The following is a 20,348-nucleotide window of genomic DNA, read 5'->3' on the forward strand; positions in this document are numbered from 1 at the left end:
CTGTGAGATCAAGAATTGCGAGTAAGCCCAGGGAAAGTAGGGTCATGTAGATACAAGTGCTGAGAATCACCCCTTAGGTCTCATGTATTTACTTCCCAAGGAAATGCATAAGGAGCTTTAGAGAAGAGAGAACACGCAGCTGAGAGTAGAAAAACTAAGCAGGTGTAAAGTTTAAAGTGTAGTTGATAAGAAAGAACAAACCCCTTAAGCTTCTGCCTTGTCAAACAATGATCACACAGATCTTGACCGTCTTCACAGGTCTTTTGTGACTAGAAGAGTTCCATGAGATGCCTCATTAGTTCATAAGAGCTGGAAATGGCATGCTACTTCATTTACATTATAGTCAAAGGAGCTATTCATTTTCACGATACACTTGATGGGTTCATTCCAATAATTAAATTGGGTTACTACACAGCAAAAATCAAGTTTTAGCCATATATTTATTTTGTTAACCTATTATTAATGAGTTTTTCCCTGTGAAAGAATTATAGAAGATGTAGATAATAAATACAACCTAGCTGGGTCAAATATTGAAGCTAATAATGCTATTGGATTCTGAAGATTGGCAAAAAATATGCCTAGTTTTGAATTATATACACAAGTATCTTCAAGTTGATGAGGCTAGAGCTTGAAAATGTACTGGAAAGCCTGTGAAATTATATTCTGTTCTGCAGATGTTAAGGTGTTATGTATAAATACGTGTTTAAGCTGGCTTTAATTCTTTGCCCATTGGCTGTAGCTTTTATTCAAACCAACAATTACAAAAAAATCTGAGCAACATTTTTATAATAACGTAATTTTTAAAGTTTGTGCCGGTGGTCTGTTTAACTGTCAAATATTGTGAATTCCAATAGGTTTGCTGACCATAAAAAATATTCAAAATCCATAATATTTCTTTAAGAAGACAGAGTAGTCTTTCAACTTAATAGGTTTATTTTTTTTTCTTCCAAGGGGAAGGCACAACAAGAATAAGAGAGCAATAATCACTGCACACAAGGAAACTGTAGTATTAAAACAATTAGAAGCATACACGTAAGCCTATAAAAGGCAAAAAAAAGTAATTTTTCAGAGGCAGCTGATTAGAAGTAACTTTAATTAATATAAAAAAAACTCCTCATTCTTGTAGGGCTTGAGAAACTCATGGGGTAGTATTTCTGTTTTTTGCACTTAGGTTCAAAATCCGCTAAGGAAAAAAAAAAACGGTATGGCAGATAAAAATCAAAATAAAATCTTCATTAGAAATCAAGCTGATACTAGAAAATATAAATTAGATGTATTCCAATAATGTTTTAACACTGAATTTCAGTGTTAGACCTACCCATGTTGTCTTCCCTTGTTGGAACCTGAGCTCTTACATTTTAGAGTATTGAGATTCAGAACAAAACACAGGCTTCCTGCTGGCAACTAGCACTTAATAAGGAAAATTTGCCTGGTAGAGATGAGCAGTACTGGTTCCTGAGTAAGAATTCACCTTCATATGGAGGAGAGAGTAAAGAGGCAGGCGTTTGAGACAGTTATCTTAAAGCTTGATGGTTTTTTGCCTGGACATGTGGTACCTGTCCTTAGCCAAGATTTAGATAAGACAAGTTAGCTAGTGATTTATGATGTTCTATATAAAGTTCAAAACTTCATTGGAGCCAACTAGGACAATATTTTTTTTCTATTGCTTAAAGATGTATAGATTAATAGTTCATCTTACTTAACTAGTTACACAGCCTAACTTGACTGTAATGACCAGTGCTATTAAAATATGTGACTAAAGACTTTTTCTCAGAACCCCATGAACTGAGATTTATAATATGTTTTTCATAGTCCATAATCAAAAGATGAAATTCATCTTTACAATTGAGAATGCATACTGAGAAGCTGCATAATGAGGGCTTTTTTGGCTCCCAATGTTTACCTGTGACTTCTTTCTGTAACTGTGGCATGCACTTTGCATTTGTGACACCCTTAAGTGAGTACGGGCTAAGGGGTCTAATGATTCTGTTCAATTATTCAACTCTGCATAATTGGTACACTTTCACCATCTTAGGGAACTCAACATTTTAGGTCTATAAACATATATGTGTGTATAAATAGAAACTTGTACTATACTCAAGAAATAAGCTCTCATTATGTTTAGCGCATAAACCACCATTAGTGAAATGTTCCAAAAGAAACAAGGCTAAATTGGCACAGGTCTAGAGTTCCTAGAACAAGTTAACTTTGCCTTTCAAGAGAGACATAATAAAATAAAATAAAAAGTCTATCTACCTATGTTGGCCTCTTAGAGGAGAAGGAAGGAAAGTGACATGGCCCATATACATAGAAAACTTCAGTAGAAAAGGTTAAATAACACACAAAACACAAAACAGACACTCAAATCAATGGAACAGAATAGAGAACCCAGAAATGGACCCACAAACGTGTGGCCAACTAATCTTTGACAAAGCAGGAAAGAATATCCAGTGGAATAAAGAGAGTCTCTTCAGCAAGTGGTGCTGGGAAAACTGGACAGCGACATGCAGAAACATGAACTTGGACCACTTTCTTACACCATACACAAATATAAACTCAAAGTGGGTGAAAGACCTGAATGCAAGACAGGAAGCCATCAAAATCCTCGAGGAGAAAACAGGCAAAAACCTCTTTGATCTTAGCCACAGCAACTTCTTACTCGACATGTCTCTGAAGGCAAGGGAAACAAAACCAAAACTGAACTATTGGGACCTCATCAAAATAAAAAGCTTCTGCACCACGAAGTAAACAATCAGCAAAACTAAAAGGCAACAGACAGAATGGGAGAAAATATTTGCAAACAACATATCAGATAAAAGGTTAGTATCCAAAATCTATAAAGAACTGATCAAACTCAACACCCAAAAGCAAATAATCCAGTGACGAAATGGGCAAAAGACATGGATAGACACTTCTCCAAAGAAGACATCCAGATGGCCAACTGACACATGAAAAAATATTCAACATCACTCATCATCTGGAGAAATACAAATCAAAACCACAATGAGATACCACCTCACACCTGTCAGAATGACTAACATTAACAACTCAGGCAACAACAGATGTTGGTGAGGATGCGGAGAAAGAGGATCTCTTTTGCATTGTTGGTGGGAATGCAAGCTGGTGCAGCCACTCTGGAAAACAGTATGGAGGTTCCTCAAAAAACTAAAAATAGAGCTACCCTACTACCCAGCAGTTGCACTACTAGGCATTTATGCACGGGATAAAGGTGTGCTGTTTCGAAGGGACACATGCACCCCAATGTTTATAGCAGCACTATCAACAATAGCCAAAGTATGGAAAGAGCCCAAATATCCATCGATGGATGATGAATGGCTAAAGAAGATGTGGTATATATATACAATGGAGTATTACTCGCCAGTCAAAAAGAATGAAATCTTGCCATTTGCAACCATGTGGATAGAACTGGAGGGTATTATGCTAAGCAAAATTAGTCAGTCAGAGAAAGACAAAAATCATATGACTTCACTCATATGAGGACTTTAAGACACAGAACAGATGAACATAAGGGAAGGGAAGCAAAAATAATATAAAAACAGGGAGGGGGACCAAACATAAGAGACTCTTAAATTTAGAGAACAAACAGTTACTGGAGGGGTTGTGGGAGGGGGGATGGGCTAAATGCGTAAGGGGCATTAAGGAATCTACTCCTGACATCATTGTTGCACTATATGCTAATTTGGATTTAAATTTTAAAAAATTAAAAAACACACACAAAAAACCCAAAACACAAAAACAATACACAACAAAAAAAACACTTCACTGATAGTTAGATGCAATATTAGAGAATAAAAAATGAAGATTGGCAAGAGCATGCATCCTCACCCAAGAAGGGCCATGAAGTATGATCCAGATGGAAGTAGAGCTAACTCAAGGTCAGTGGTCCAGGACCTTGGCAGCAGAAGCATAAGAAATAAATTTATAGAGACTATAGGCCCATACCTTATGGGGATTTAAAAACAAAGAATGTGATTTTCATAGTTGCTGTCTAAGTTACAAAGGTCCATGTGTAAGTGAAAAGTAGCTGCACTCAACAATGCAGGTAGTCAAAATTTAAAACCTATTAAACTTTATTAGAATTATATGGCCAGGGGCGGGATGATGGTCATTACACTCTTGCAATATGAAACAAGGCTGATGCTTGAGAGACATGGAATCCAAAATAAACCAGGTATTTCCATTGATATTCCAATCCATGACATTTGGTATATGGGATGAGGCCACTTTTGTTCGGAAGGCCAAGAAAATTTTTCGTTTAAAATATTGTAGTTGTAGCTGATTTATTTTTTAATGATGTTAATCTAAATAATAACTCAACTGCCCTTTGATGTAATAATGGTATAATCAGTGAGATTGCTTTGATTGGTTTTAACAAAACTAATACAGTACTGCTACAGATGACCAAATATGTTGATAGGTTAAAGACTAAAATTCCCATAAGCTGTCTTCCAATGGAAACTAGCCAGGGCAGGGACTAGATTTGGTTAATAACCAACTAAGTATGCTATTTAATAAATCTATTAATACTTTTCATATAGTTCAAATTTTGGTGATAGAAGGAAGTAAAATAGTTGTATCATTTCAAACATGTTTATTCATTCTGTTAAACTGAAATTTGTTTATTTTTTGTTTGTTTATATTTTATTTAAAATTTAGCCAATGTACAGTGTAATAGTGGTTTCAGTATAATTCAGTGATTCATCACTTACATACAACACCAATGCTCATCACAACAAGTACCCTCCTTCATACCCATCACCCACCTAGCCCATCTCCCACCCAACTCCATCCATCAACCCTCAAAATGTTTTCTATTGTTAAGAGTTTCTTGTGGTTTCTTTCCCTTTTCCCTTTTTCGCCCCTTTCAATATGTTCATCTGTTTTATTTTATTAAATTCCAAATATGAATAAAATCATACGGTATTTGTCTTTCTCTGATTGACTTATTTCACTTAGCACAATATATTCTAGCTCCATCCACGTCATTGCAAATGGAAAGATTCGTGCTTTTGGATGGTTAAGTAATATTCGTGTGTGTGTGTGTGTGTGTGTGTGTGTGTGCAAGAGAGTTCCCTTTCCTCCGTATCCTTACCAACACCTGTTGTTTATTGTGTTGTGAATTTTAGCCATTCTGATAGGTGTGAGGTGGTATATGACCATGATTTTGATTTGTATTTTCCTGATGATGAGTGATGTTGAACATCTTTCCATGTGTCTGTTAGCCATCTGGATATCTTCTTTGGAAAAGTGTTAATTCATGTCTTCTGCCCATTTGTTAACTGGGCTGTTGTTTTTTTGAGTGTTGAGTTTGATAAGTTTTTTATAGATTTTGGATACTAACCCTTTTTCAGATATTTCATTTGTAAATATCTTCTACCATTCCATAGGCTGCCTTTTAATTTTGTTGATTGTTTCCTTCACTGTGCAGAATGCACAACCTATGTTTCTGCCTAAAGGAGTTAGAAAAGGAACAAAAAATTAAGTCTAAAGCCAGCAGAAGAAAGGAAATAATAAATATTAGAGCAGAAATAAATGATATAGAAACAAAAACAACAGCAACAAAAACAGAAGAGATTAATGAAACTAAGAGCTGGTTCTTTGCAAGAATTCACAAAATTGATAAACCCCTAGCCAGACTTATCAAAACAGAGAAAGGACCCAAATAGATAAAATCATGAATTAAAGAGGAAAGATCACAACTAACATCCCAGAAATACAAATAATTATAAGAGAACATCATGAAAAATTATATGCCAACAAATTGGGCAATCTGGAAGAAATGGACAAATTCTTAGAAACTCACAAACTACCAAAACTGAAACAGGCAGAAATAGAAAATTTGAACAGATGAGCAAAGAAGTGGAATCAGTAATCAAAAATCTCCAAACAAATAAGAGTCCTGAGCCAGATGACTGTCCAGGAGAATTCTAACAGACCCTTAAAAAACAGTGAATACCTATTTTTCTCAAACTTTTCCAAATAGTAGAAAAATGGAAGGAAAGCTTCCAAACTCATTCTCTGTAGCCAGCATTTCTTGATTCCAAAACCAGACAAAGACCTCACCAATAAGAATTACAAGTCAATATCCCTGATGAACCTGTATGCAAATATTTTCACCAAGATACTAGCAAATCGAATTCAAGATTTAAAAGAATTCTTCACCATAATCAAATGGGATTATTACTGGGCTGCAGGGCTGGTTCAATATTCACAAATCAATCAATGTGATATATCACATTGATAAAAGAAAGGATAAGAACAATGAGATTCTCTCAATCAATTCAGAAAAATCATTTGACAAAATACACCACCCATTCTTGATAAAAACCCTCAACAAAGTAGGGATAGATGGAACATACTTCAATATAATAAAGGCCATATACAAAGGACCCACAGTTAATATCATACATGATGGGGAAAACTGAAAGCCTTTTCCCTATGGTCAGGAACAAGACAAAGATATCCATTCTCACCAATACTATTTAAAACGGTATAGAAGTCTCAGCCTCAGCAATCAGACAACAAAAAGAAATAAAGGTCATGCAAATAGCCAAGAAAGAAGTCAAACTTTCACTATTTGCAAATGACATGCTACTCTATATAGAAAACCTAAAAGACTCCACCAAAAAATTGCTAGAAGTAACACATGAATTCAATAAAGTAACAAAATGTAAAATCAATGTGTAGAAATCTTACATTTCTATACAACAATAATGAAGCAGCAGAAAAAGAAATAAAGGAATCAGTACCAATTACAACTGCACCAAAAACAATAAGGTATTTAGGAATAAACCTAACTAAAGAAATAAAAGCTCTGTACTCTGAAAACTATAGAACACTTATGAAAGAAATTGAAGAGGACACAAAGATCTGGAAAAGTATTCCATGCTCATGGATTAGAAGAACAAACATTGTTACAATGTCTATACTACTCAAAGCAATCTACACATTTAATGCAATCCCTATCAAAAAAAATTAACTTAAAAAATAATACCTATCTAAATCTCATTTGGTGAAACAAATCATTAATATTTTGATGTTCGTCCTATTGTTTTCTGTGTTTTGGTTAAACCAGTTACACAGCTTGGTTACATGACTAGGGAAGTATAACAATAATCTCACTAAAAACCTTCTCTGGATTTCTTTAAAGCAAGATTTCTTGCACACATCTTTATGGGTTATAATTTGAAGATGAAGTACATTTCATGTGTCTGAGCAGGATGCCTGAGGAGTTGTGTCTGGAAGTCTCTTAGGCTCCTTGATGCTTGCTTATGTTTTCTTTCTCCTGCACCACCATATTTCTTTATGTTATTCAAGTCTCAAATGCATATACTCTGAAAAGTTTTCTGAGTCCTTTCAATCATTAGACTCTATGCAATTGATGCATAAGAAAGGCTGAGAGTGTTCTGCGGTTGGCAGTAGCTCAATATGGTTATGAAGAATGTGGTCAGTGTTCCCAGCCCTTCTTAAACCCCTGGTATTAAACTTCAAAGCTATGGTCAGTCAGAGTAATAATGAGATAAAATAAGGAGATCAGCAGTCTTGTCAAGACAGCTCTGCCCCCACCTTCATTAAGCTTCTTCCTATGATTGAAACTACTCCTATTAGGTATTCTTGGAACTTCTTGTGGACTGTGCAGATTTTACTTCCAGAAGGTTTTGAAATGTAAGTGTATAACACCAAGGGTACTCTACCTGACATCAAGATTCAGTTTTCAAGTTATTTTCTGGGTTAACACAACCCATCAGAGTTTTAGAATGAGATTTTATGAAATCCTAAATATATTTAAGTAATATAATTTTAATAGTAAGTTGCCCAATTTGAATACAAAGTCCTACAGCCTGTGAATTTCCTGCTAATAAAAATTAAAATTCTCTGAATAAATCCCCTGTACACAAGTTGTATATTATTATGAAATCTAAAAAGTAAAACAATTTTAATGTCTAAAATCAAATTATTTTTTGCTTGAACATTCAAGGAAATCAGATTTCTAAATTCACTATTCTTACACACTTTTGTATAGGCTATCAGACAGAAGAGTTGATGGTGGTGTACAGTTAATTTTCTGTAAACATTTCAACTTGGTCTGTCTCACTGAAATATAACACTTACTATGGAAGACAAATGAGTGGATTGACATTCTGCCTTCTCAAAGAACTTGAAACATAATATGAGTTAAAAATTTGATTCTGAAAAAAACAACACTCTTTGGAAGTGTTACCCAGGAGATATGGAGAAGTCTTAGGAATTGTAATATATTAGCTACATTTATTTTAGTCACTGGGACCAATGGCTGAAGTCCATTAACTAGGTTGTTAAGTCTAATTCTGTGAGAGGAGAAAGTAGTATAATAGGCAAGGAATTCTTAGGGAAATTTTCTATTTATATAGACCACATAGGTGGTAATAATATATTTTTCTTTAAAAGCATTCTATAAACATTTATTCATTAACACTCAATTAAATACTTAAAAATTGACCTTTTACTTCTAAGACATTCACAGTCTAGAACAGGAAATAAGCCCACAAAAAGATGATTGTAACAGATAAAATACATTGGGTCTCCTGGGAATCTGGAATAAGAAAACCTAGAACAAGTTACATAGAAAATTGTATATTAATTTGAGATAGTCTTTAAATATGGGTTTTGACGAGTCCACAATCTTGGTATGGGCAGAGAACATTCCTGATAATTACTATGAACAGGCAAAATGTAGAAGTATATTCCAGGAGATGGAGATCTTTGGTAATACAGTGAGTGGGGCTTTTAGGCTGGGATTTATAAGAGAGAAAACTGGATTACGATCATATTCTTTCAACTTTGAACATCAATGTGCAAAAATCTTGAAGAAAAATTCATGTGTTTTTCTGTGGTCCTCACATCCTGAGTAACACAATTATAACTCAAAAATCACTGATTATCAATGGAATAATCACCAAAGAGTCTTTTGGGAATGAAGGGAAGCTTATTTAAACCCTATACAGAAGACAACATAAAAAAAAAAATTAGAGACCACTACTATGACAAAGGTATCTTTGAACAAATTAATTACTAACCTTGCAAGTGTCAAGGTGGATATAAGCACATGCAGATTGATGAGGGGATGATGCCACTGTGCAATTTACAATGGCACCATTTGGATACAAGCAGCCCTGCAGTCTCGTGGTTTGGCAAGAAGAGCAAAGCTTATGGACTGGTCCTGATTCCCCAAGCCAACTGAACAAATTTATTTCAAACTTCTTATTTATATTCAACAGCTGCTCAAAGTACCTATTGTAGATTTTTGTCTTTACTTTGACTTCCTACATTATGGTCAATATCTTTTCTCCCTTTTCTTTTAAAAAATATATATATATATATATATATATATATATATATATATATATATATAGTTTTTTTAATGTTTATTCATTTTTGAGAAGGAGACAGAGCACTAGCAGGGGAGAGTCAGAGAGAGGGGGAGACCCAGAATCTGAAGCAGGCTCCAGGCTCTGAACTGTCAGCACAGAGCCTGACATGGGGCTTGAACTCATGGACCAAGAGAGATCATGACCTGAGCCCAAGTCCTTAACCGACTGAGCCACCCAGGCACCCCTCTTTTATGTATATATTTTTTTGACAAAATCTTCCAAATTTCCTTATAGGTATAATGAGTACATGCACATGTGCATGTACACACATATTTGTGTATGTGCGTGTGTGCGTGTGTCTCAAAGTCCACCTTGTCTGTAATAAAATAATTTTTAAATTGTGGGTAGATTTGACAGGCAGTAATGAAATACTGAGTTTGTTTTTTTTTGAATAAAATTATAAAATTACAAGCATGTGAAATTGATCATATTTCATAAGTTTCCCTTTCCCTACAACTTACACATTTCATAAAGTGAAGGCATAAAAGGAAGGCATTTAGAAGAGTTAAAGAAAGTGGTTCATACAGAGCTGACTCTCAACAAATGACAGTTTCCGTCATCTCTTTTGCCTCTTTAACTAGACTATTGGAGGGAAGGGATGCCTACTCAGAAATTCCAGATGGAGTTGACAATTAGATAGTGTTGGTGGCTTTAAAAATTGCCACCATTATTATTATTTTTTTCTCTCTCACTTTCAAAATAGATTTGAGAAGAAATAGGCCTGGTATACTTTGGTGACAGGGTCAGAAAACCACAGTTCTCTGAAATTTCTTTGTGCTGTCCAGAATTCATCAAGTCAACATATTCGCCCTTGTTATCGCTACATTTTCAGTTTTGCTTTTCAATTTTATAGTAGCTTTGAAAGACAGTTTATAGCTTAAGCTTTATAAATATTTAAGTGGCTGCTATAAGACGTTGAGATCCGAAGCCAGGTGGAAATAGGGAAATGCAATTGGGAAAAAAAGACAAAACATTAGAGAAACCTCAAACAGTGCCTGGAGAACTTAATAGGAAAACAAGTGGGTTGACAGACAGAAACATCTCCTTTAGGAGCTAATTTCAAAGTACCTGAAATCTGAAAAAGTACCCAAAAAATGTGTGTAGGTTCCATTGAAAACATTTATTTAAAGATCTAGTATATAAAAAAAATAAAATAAAAAAAAATAAAGAACTAGTATAATCAAATTCCCTTTTAGAGATTTGGGCTCTAGGATTTTAGTAAGAATAGATAAATTTAAACATCTAGTACCTATTCTAGAAACTTTAAAAAGATATTTGTGAGTCAAGATTGCATTTCCTTGGGAAAGGACAAAGAATCACTCAAAGTACACCTGTACTAATAAGCATAGAAAGTTCACATTTCTAAGTGCTAAGTATGATAATAAGTGCCACAATTGCATCATCTTATGCAATCATCCTTATGAATTAGGTCTTATTATTATCTACATTTTATGAGAGAACTGGTATTTACAGGAGTGGTCTATCAACTTCACAAAACCAACAATCAACAGACCTGGGATTTGAACCCAAGTCCGTTCACCCCAAAGTTCAAGATCCCAACAACACAAAACACGGTGATTATTAACATTTGATACAGTGGGCAGACCTTAGAGTAGGCTCTATGATTCCTGCCCATTGGTGTTCATGCCTGGTATAATCATTTCCCCCTGATTGTGGCAGGACTTGTGATTTGCTCCTAGACAACAGAATATAGGAAAGATGAAGAGCTTTTGCAAATGTAAATAAAACCCCAAATTACACTCTCTGTGTAGATTTGCTGAAATAAGCGTCCATGCTGGGAAAACCCACATGGCAAGAAACTGTGGGCAGCCATAGGAACTGTAGACAGCTTCTAGAACCGGAGGAAACTTCCTGCTGAAAGCCAGCAAAAAGCCAGCATCATTAATCACACAACTATAAGGGAATGAATTCTGCCAACAGTAAAAATAGAGCTCAAAGCGGATTCGTTCCCAGCAAGCCTCCAGGTGAGAATGTAGACATTGCACCCTTCCGAAACATTGAGCAGAAGACCCAGCTAAACCGTGCTCAGTCTTGATCCAAAGAAACTATGAGATAATTATTTGTGTTGTTTTATGATGATAAAATTATAATAATTTGTTAAGCAGTAATATAAAGTAAATATGAAGTTATTACTATATCATATTAATTATAAGAAAATTTCTTTAAGGGACAGTTTTTTATTTGGATGGCCACATGCTTATGATCTCTCTCCCCCAACTTTATTGAGGAGTTAACAAATATAATTGCATATGTTTAAAATGTACAGCATGATGATTTAATATACATATACATTGTGGAAAGATTAAAGAGGTCAAGATAATTAACACATCCATCATCTTACATAGTTAAGTCATTGTGTGTGTGTGTGTGTGTGTGTGTGTGTGTGTGTATGTGTGTGTGCACGTGTGTGGTAAAAATGCTTAATATCTACTCTCAGCAGCTTTCAAGTATACAGTACAGTATTATTAACCATCATCACCATGCTATACATTACATCCTCAGAACTTATAACTGAAAATTTGTACCCTTTGACCTATACCTCCCCATCTCCCCAGACCCTGACAATCATCATTCTATTGTTTCTATGAAACCATCCTTTTTAAAAAACATTCCACATGTAAGTGATACCACACAATATTTGTCTTTCTTTGTCTGACTTATTTCACTTAGCAAAAAATTCTACAGTTTTATCCATATTGTTGCAAATGGCAAGACTTCCTTCTTTTTATGGCTGAATAATATTCCATTGGGTAATAATCCCTAAGGAAACCCTATCCACAGTTTTACTTTCCACAGTTTCAATTATCCAAGGTCACTGGGATCCAGAAGCAGAAGATCCTCTTGACATACTGTCAGAATGTCAGTGGTAGCATAACACTACACTCTACTGCCTGTCATTTACCTCATGCCATCTCATTATGTTGACATTTTATGATCTCACATCATCATAAAAAGATAAATGGTGAATACAGTACAATAAGATATTTCTCTCTCATGGAAACCACATTCACATAATTTTTATTAGAGCATATTATTATAATTGTTCAATTTTATTATTAGTTATTGTTATAAATCTCTTACTATGCTTAATTTATAAATTAAACTTCATCATAGGGATGGATGTATAGGAAAAAGACATATACAAGGAAATTAAACTTCATCATAGGTATGTATGTATGTATAGGAAAAACACATAAGATTTGGTAGTGTCGTTTCAGGCACCCACCAGGGGTCTTCGAATGTATTCCACATGGATAAGGGGCAACTACTGCTACTATTACACACAAACACACACACACACACACACACATGTAAAATATATAAAATATATAAATGTGTTATAAAATAACATATTTTCTCTATCCATTCATGTGTCCAAGGACATTTACATTATTTCCATATCTTAGCTATTGTGAATAATGCTGTGTTGAACACAGATGTTCAGATTATCTCTTTGAGATAACTTCTTTCATTTCCTTCAGATGTATACCCAGTAGCGGGGTTGCTGGATCATATGATAGTTCTATTTTTAATTTTTGAGTAATTGCTGTATTGTTTTCTAAAATGGCTATACCAATTTACATTCTTCCAAAGAGTGTATAAGGGTTCCCATTTCTTTACATTCTTGCCAACATTAATCTCATATCTTTTTTTTTAAGTTTATTTATTTATTTTGAGAGAGAGGGAGAGGGAGAGAGGGAGGGAGGGAGGGAGAGAGAGAGAGAGAGAATATGAACAGGGGAGGGGTAGAGAGAGAAAAAGAGAGAGATAATCCAAAGTAAGCTCCACGCTGTCTGCACAGAGCCCAATGTGCGGCTCGATTTCATGAACTGTGAGCTCAAGACCTGAGCTAAAAGCAAGAGTTGGACACTTAACTGACTGCACCACCCAGGTGCCCCATATCCCATATTGTTTTGATAGCAGCCATCCTAACAATAGTGAGGTAATATCTCATTGTGCTTTTACTTCCCTGATAATTAGTGATGTTGAGCACCTTTTCAAATATCTATTGGCCATTTGATTGTCTTTGGAAAAATATAATTATTTCCTTTACCCATTTTAACTGCATTCTTTTCAATTTTTATTGGGTTGTATGAGTTCTTTTTTTTTTTTCTCAAAGTTTATTTGTTTACTTTGAGAGAGAGAGAGAAAGCACAAGTAGTGTAGGGGCAGAGAGACAGGAAGAGAGAATTCCAAGAAGGCTCTGCACTGTCAGTGCAGAGGCCAACACAGGACTCAAATTTATGAACTATGAGATGATGACTTAAGCCAAAATCAAGAGTTGGATGCTTAACTGACTGAACCACCCAGATGCCCCAAGTTGTATGAGTTCTTACATATTTTTGATACTAACCCCTTATCAGATATATGGTTTGCAAATGTTTCCTCCTATTTTATAGGTCGCCATTTCAATTTATTGATTGTTTCCTTTGCTATGCAAAAGCTTTTAGTTTGATGTAGTCCTACTTGTTTATTTTGGCTTTTGTTGCCTGTGCTTTGGTGTCATATCTATTGAATCATTGCCAAGACAAATGTCAAAGATCTTTCTCCCTATGTTTTCTTCTAGGAGTTTTATGGTTTCAGGTCTTACACTTACCTCTTTGATCCATTCAGATTTAATTTTTGTGAGTGGTTGTAAAATAGGGGTCTAATTTCATCTCTTGGTGGAGATCCAGTTTTCCCAGCACCATTTAATGAATAGACTATTCTTTCTTCATTGTATGTTCTTTGATCTTCTGTCAAAACTTAGTTGACCACGATTTGTTTGGGTATGTATCTGAGCTGTCCATTCTGACCTGCTGGTCTATGTGCCTATTTTTATACCAGAAATCAAATCATACAGTTTTAATTAATATAGTTTTGTACTATAGCTTGAGATCAGGAACTAAGATGCTTCCAGTTTTGCTCCTTTCTCAGGTTATTTCATCCATTTGGGGTCTTCCGTGGTCCCATACAAAGGTTAATAGAGTTTTTTTTTTAACATTTATTTATTTGTGAGAGACAGAGAGAGAGTGAGAATGTAAGTGGGGCAAGGGCAGAGAGGGGGACACAGGAGCCATAGTGGGCTCTGCACTGACAGCAGTGAAGCCAATGTGGAGCTCAGACTCCCAAACTGTGAAATCATGACCAGAGCTGAAGTCGGACGCTCCACTGACTGAGCCACCCTGGTGCCCACCCCCTGCCTCCCGCCTAATATTTCTGAGGAAAATTCCATTAGCATTTTAACAAGGATTGCATTGAATCTGTAGATCACTTTGGGTAATATGGACATTTTCAAGATATTAATTCTTCCCATTCAAGAACATGGATATCTTTCCATTTATTTATGTATCATTCATTCTCTTTTATCAATGTCTTATATTTTTCATTGTACAGATCTCCTTAGTTAAATATATTCCTAAGTATTTTATTGTTTTTAATGTTGTTGTAATAGAGATTGCTTTCTTAATTTTTCTGTTGGATAGTGGTTTTTTTTTTGTTTTGTTTTGTTTAAGGTATAGAAACACATCTGATTTCTGTATGTTAATTTTGCATTCTGCAATTTTACTGAATTTGTTGATTAGTTCTAGCAGTGTTTTAGTGAAATCTTAGGATTTTTTATATATAACATCATGTCATTTGCAAACACATAATTTTACTTCTTTCTTTCTCACTTGGATACCTTTTATGTCTTTTTCTTGCTTAAATGCTACTGCTAGGGCATCCAATACTATGTTGAATAGAAACAGTGAAAGTGGAAATCTTTATTTTCTTCCTGATCTTAGAAGAAAACTTTCAGCTTTTCACCATTAAGTATAATGTGAGGTATGGGCTTGTCATATATAAGCTTTATTATGTTAAGGTGTATTCCTTCAATACTTAATTTATTGAGAATTTTTGTCATATGATTTTTTCCTTTATTCTGCTAATGTAGTGTGTGACATTGATTGATTTGTATATATTAAGCCATTCCTGCATCCCAGAAACCAATCCCATCTGATCATGATGTACAATCCTTTTGATGTGGTCTTGAATTAAATTGGCTAGTATTTTAATAAGGAAATTTCATATATGTTCATTGTGAATATTGGCCTATACTTTTCTTCTTGCGTCTATTTTTGGCTTTGGTGTAGGGTAATGCTGGCCTCAAAATAACTTAGTTCAGAAGTTTTCCTTCCTCTTCAGTTTTTTTCGAAGAGTTTGACAAGAATTGGTGTTAATTCTTATTTCTTTAAAGAATTTAAAAAATCTAAAAGCAAGAGAGGGAAGGGATGAGTAGTCTGAGCTCAGAGAATTTTTTACAGCAGTGAAACTATTCTTTATGATATTATAATGGTAGATACATATTATACACTTGGCAAAACCCATAGAATGTACAACATCAAGAGTGAACCCTAATGTAAACTATGGATTTGCAGTAATAATAATATATCAATGTTGGTTCATCAATTGCAGCTAATGTGCCACTCTGATGTTGTATGTTTATAGCAGGAAAGATGATGCATGTGTGGGGGCAGTGGGTATATTAAAACTTTAATTTTCACTCAGTTTTGCTGTGAACCCAGAACTGCTCTAAGATAAAGTTTATTTAAAACAAAATGATGATAAATTAACTTTTGCTCAACATTTAATGCTAGTGATCTATATGTGAATTATGACTAAGAAACAGATTTTACTTATGTTTAATTTAGAAGACAGGCGTGAGGAGAACCACAGTTTTTTGCAGTGGCATGAGTAAGAAGCAAGCTCTGATAAGCATGAGGGTTTGATCCACAGTGAACTCTCCAATCTACTACCTTGTTATCAACTCTATGGGTAGGACACCGCTGTGTTGAGGAAGGGATGGTAACCAAGGTAACAGCACTTACCTGAGCACCAGAGTGCAGCTGCAGTGATGTGACTTGAAACTCAAATATCAGAAGCTTATTCTATCCTTTCCAATGATTCTGTAAGCACCTAACAAGTTGTAGTAAACATATTTCTGTTTGTAATTCCTTGATGGACTGTGTGTCCTTTACAGAGAACTTATTGATATAATGGCATAATAAACATAAAATCCAACATCATTATGTAGGTGGTTGTGAAAAACCTGAAGACACATCAACGCCTGAACTCACTAAGAACACTCTAAAGAGTACGTTCTGTTGGTAGGTGACACCATAGTTCTTAATGTGACTGGTATGATTCTTTTTTTTAAAAAAATGAGGTAAACTTGGTATATACCATTATATAAGTTTTATTGACTCATTTTTAAAATAAACTTTTTGTTTTATAAGAGTTTTAAATTTACAAAACAATGATGCCAATAGGGCAGAGAGTTTCCATAACTACCCTAGCCATTTCTGCCTATTATTGACATTTTGTCTTAGTAGTCTCAATTTCTCATAATTAATAAATCGATATTGATCTGTTATTATTATCTACAATTCATACTTTATTTAGATTTCCTCAGTTCCTACATAAGGTCTTCTTCCTGTTTTAGAGTGTCATCTAAAATATCACATTAAATTTAGTAGTCATGTCTTCTTAGGTTCCTTTTGGTTGTGCTAGTTTCTCAGGTTTTATTTTTTTTAATACCCTTGACATTTTTGAGGACTACTGACCAGGTATTTTGTAGAATGTTTCTCAATTAAGGTTTGCTTATTTTTCGCATGATTAGACTGTGGTTTCTGTTTTAGAGAGTAAGAGGCAAAGTGTCATTCTAATTACATCACATCAAGGCTACATACTGTCAACATGACTTACCGTAGTTGATGTTAACCTTGATCACCTGGCTGAGGGCATGATTTTCAGGATCACATATTAAAAAGTTACTTTAATCCTCCTTTATGTACATTACTCTTTGAAGGGGGTGGGGTTATTATACTCCACCTCTTTGAGGTTATACTATCTACATAAATTACTTGGAATTCTTCTCTCTGTTATTAATTTCTATTTTCATTCCATAGTGGTTTGAGAACATACTTCATATATTTTCTGTTGTTGTAAATTTGTTAAGATGTGTTTTATGGCTGAGAAGAGTCTATCTTGATAAGAGCACTAGAAGAATGTATATTCTGCTGTTCTTGAATGTCATGTCCTATAAGTTCAAGCAGATTAAGCCGATTTGTAATCATGTGCAGGTCATTTATACTATTCAGGTTTTTTTTTCAACGTTTATTTCTTTTTGGGACAGAGAGAGACAGAGCATGAACGGGGGAGGGGCAGAGAGAGAGGGAGACACAGAATCGGAAACAGGCTCCAGGCTCTGAGCCATCAGCCCAGAGCCTGACGCGGGGCTCGAACTCCCAGACCGCGAGATCGTGACCTGGCTGAAGTCGGACGCTTAACCGACTGCACCACCCAGGCGCCCCTATACTATTCATTTTCTACCCATTTTATTTGTTCATTATCTAAAGAGAGCTATTGAACTCTGAAAGCGTGGCTTTATCAATTTCTCCTCTCAATTTGGCCTGGCTTTCCTCTTGTACTTGTACTTGTACTTTCTATTGTTGGGTGCTTAATGTTGCTAGGATTGCTATGTCTTCTTTGAGTACTAGCCTTTTTAATCACTATGTAATGCTTCTCATTATCTCTGATCACTTTCCTTGTTCTAAGTTCTCTGTAACTATTTTCTATGTTACATAAATTCTTCGTTTCTGTAGCGCCCTCTTTCTGCCTTTCCTGGTATTAACTAATCCTTTTTATAATTTCTTTTTATCTCCTCTCTTACCATATCAACTATATATTTTTAAAAAAATTATAATGCTTGCCCTACATCCTGAAATATATATTTTCAACACGCTGGGTCCATCTGCAAAAAACACGACAATGCTTCACAGGTTGGGCAGGTACCCTAAAACGGTTTTCTCAATTCTTCCTTCCCATTTTTTTTATGGCATTGTTGTCAATCGTGTCACTTACTTTGTGCATTCATTAGATTGTGTGAATGAATTCCTATAGACTTTTTGATATCAATGGCAGAGACTCCTTGGATCAGAAAGTAAGAAATGGCTGCGCAGCTGTGGCTGAATGCTATCAGGCCACTCTTACACACAAGCATTTGCTAGAACAACTCAAGGGAAGAAGTAGGCAGCAAGGATATGAGATAAGATTCAAGAATTGCGCACTGTGGCTCTGGAGCCAGACAGATATAATTTAATTGCCTGTTTTACTGTTTTTAGTTAGGTAGCATTGGGGAACATTACTTAAATATTCTGAACTTGTATCCTTAGCAAAAAAATGAGAATAATAAAAACATATAACTCGTGGAAATCTTGCAAAGACTAACTATTATAGATATGTAGATAGATGATAGGTAGATAGATAGATAGATATAACATATTTACACATGTGTCTGCATATATTAATTGTCAAAAAAGTTTTGCGGTTAATATTTACAATACAATTAATCAATGTTTAGATTAAATAACAATAATAAATAGACCAAAATCTCTTAGATGAAAAATTTAAAGGAGTATCAAGATATTTGTGGGAGGACAAGTGAATTGGTTTGAAGACAGTGATGCTTGTTAAATTCCTCATATTGGAAGAAGTATATTTGAAAGATGCTACTCATTTTCAACTCAGAATAATACATATATTTTAAAGAATTCTCTGGAATACTGTGAATTAACCATTAAAATTGGATGAGACATAGATTTTATACCTTAAAAGCATTAGAAATAAAAGCTGAAAAGTCTTAATTAGGAGTATAATTTGCAAGTCTTTAAAAATGGCAAGATGACCAAAGTAACATCAAGTAAATCACTTAGAAAACAAAATGTTGGGGACCCTGGGTGGCTCAGTGAGTTAAGTGTCTGACTCTTGATTTCGGCTGAAGTCATGATCTTACTGTTTGTGAGATCAAGCCCCACTTGGGACTGTCAGTGCAGAGCCTGCTTGGTATTCTCTCTCTCTTCCTCTCTCTCTGCCCCACCCCTATGTGTGCTCTCTCTCTTTTAAAATAAATGTTTTTTTAAAGAAATGTAAGTGTGATACAAATTAATTTTTGTAAACGTGAGGAATTTTTTGGTAGCAAATTTAATACCTTTTCCAAGGTCATATAATTTGTTGTCATACTTTTATTTTTATGTGTATGTATATGCACATGTATTTGGCAAACAATGTGTGTATACATCACATTTTGCCCAAAGCATTTGAAGTGCTTCCTATGACAAGTTAAAATATGAGTTTTTCAGTTCTTGAATCCTGAAAACTACTAAACACAAATTTGTGGAGAAATATCTTCTCTTTCTTTTGTCAGTATATTTTATGTGCGCTATAGATTTGTTTTGGGGTATTTATCTTTGAGAAATAGAAAATATAGTATCAGAGTCCATTCCGAATTTCACGATATAATTTGATGAGGAAGAAACATAACATTTATGGTATTATATAAATCCTTTATGAAAAGGTTGATATCACAAATTTGATAACATTTATTGGAAGTTGTAAAGCATAAAGTGACTTCATAAGTTTTATCTTTTACCCCTGGAAGCAGAGATACTCCAGATACTTATTAAATTTAGGACAATATTACTTCTTATTTCTTATATATTTTGATATGACATCTTTTTTATCCAAAAACATTAGATTGAAGCTCTATGAAACCTTAGGACAAAGAGTAATGAAAATTTAAAAAAAAATCAGTCTTGGGGATTGTTATGTACTGAATTATGTCCCCAGAAATTTGTATGGTGAAGTACCAAACCACAATGTAACTGTATTTGGAGACAGAGACTTTAATAAGGTAATTAAGATCAAATTAGATTATAAGGAACGGGCTTATAAGGACCTATGTGTTTCTGAGGAGACGAAGAGACACCTGAGATCTTTCTCTCAGCACATGTGCACATAGGAAAGACCATGTGAGGCCACAGCAAGAAGGGGGCCATCTCCAAGCTAGGAAGAGAGGTCCTACTAGAAATAAACTTT

The sequence above is a fragment of the Lynx canadensis genome, chromosome B1, assembly GCF_007474595.2.
Source record: "Lynx canadensis isolate LIC74 chromosome B1, mLynCan4.pri.v2, whole genome shotgun sequence".
Taxonomy (NCBI): domain Eukaryota; kingdom Metazoa; phylum Chordata; class Mammalia; order Carnivora; family Felidae; genus Lynx; species Lynx canadensis.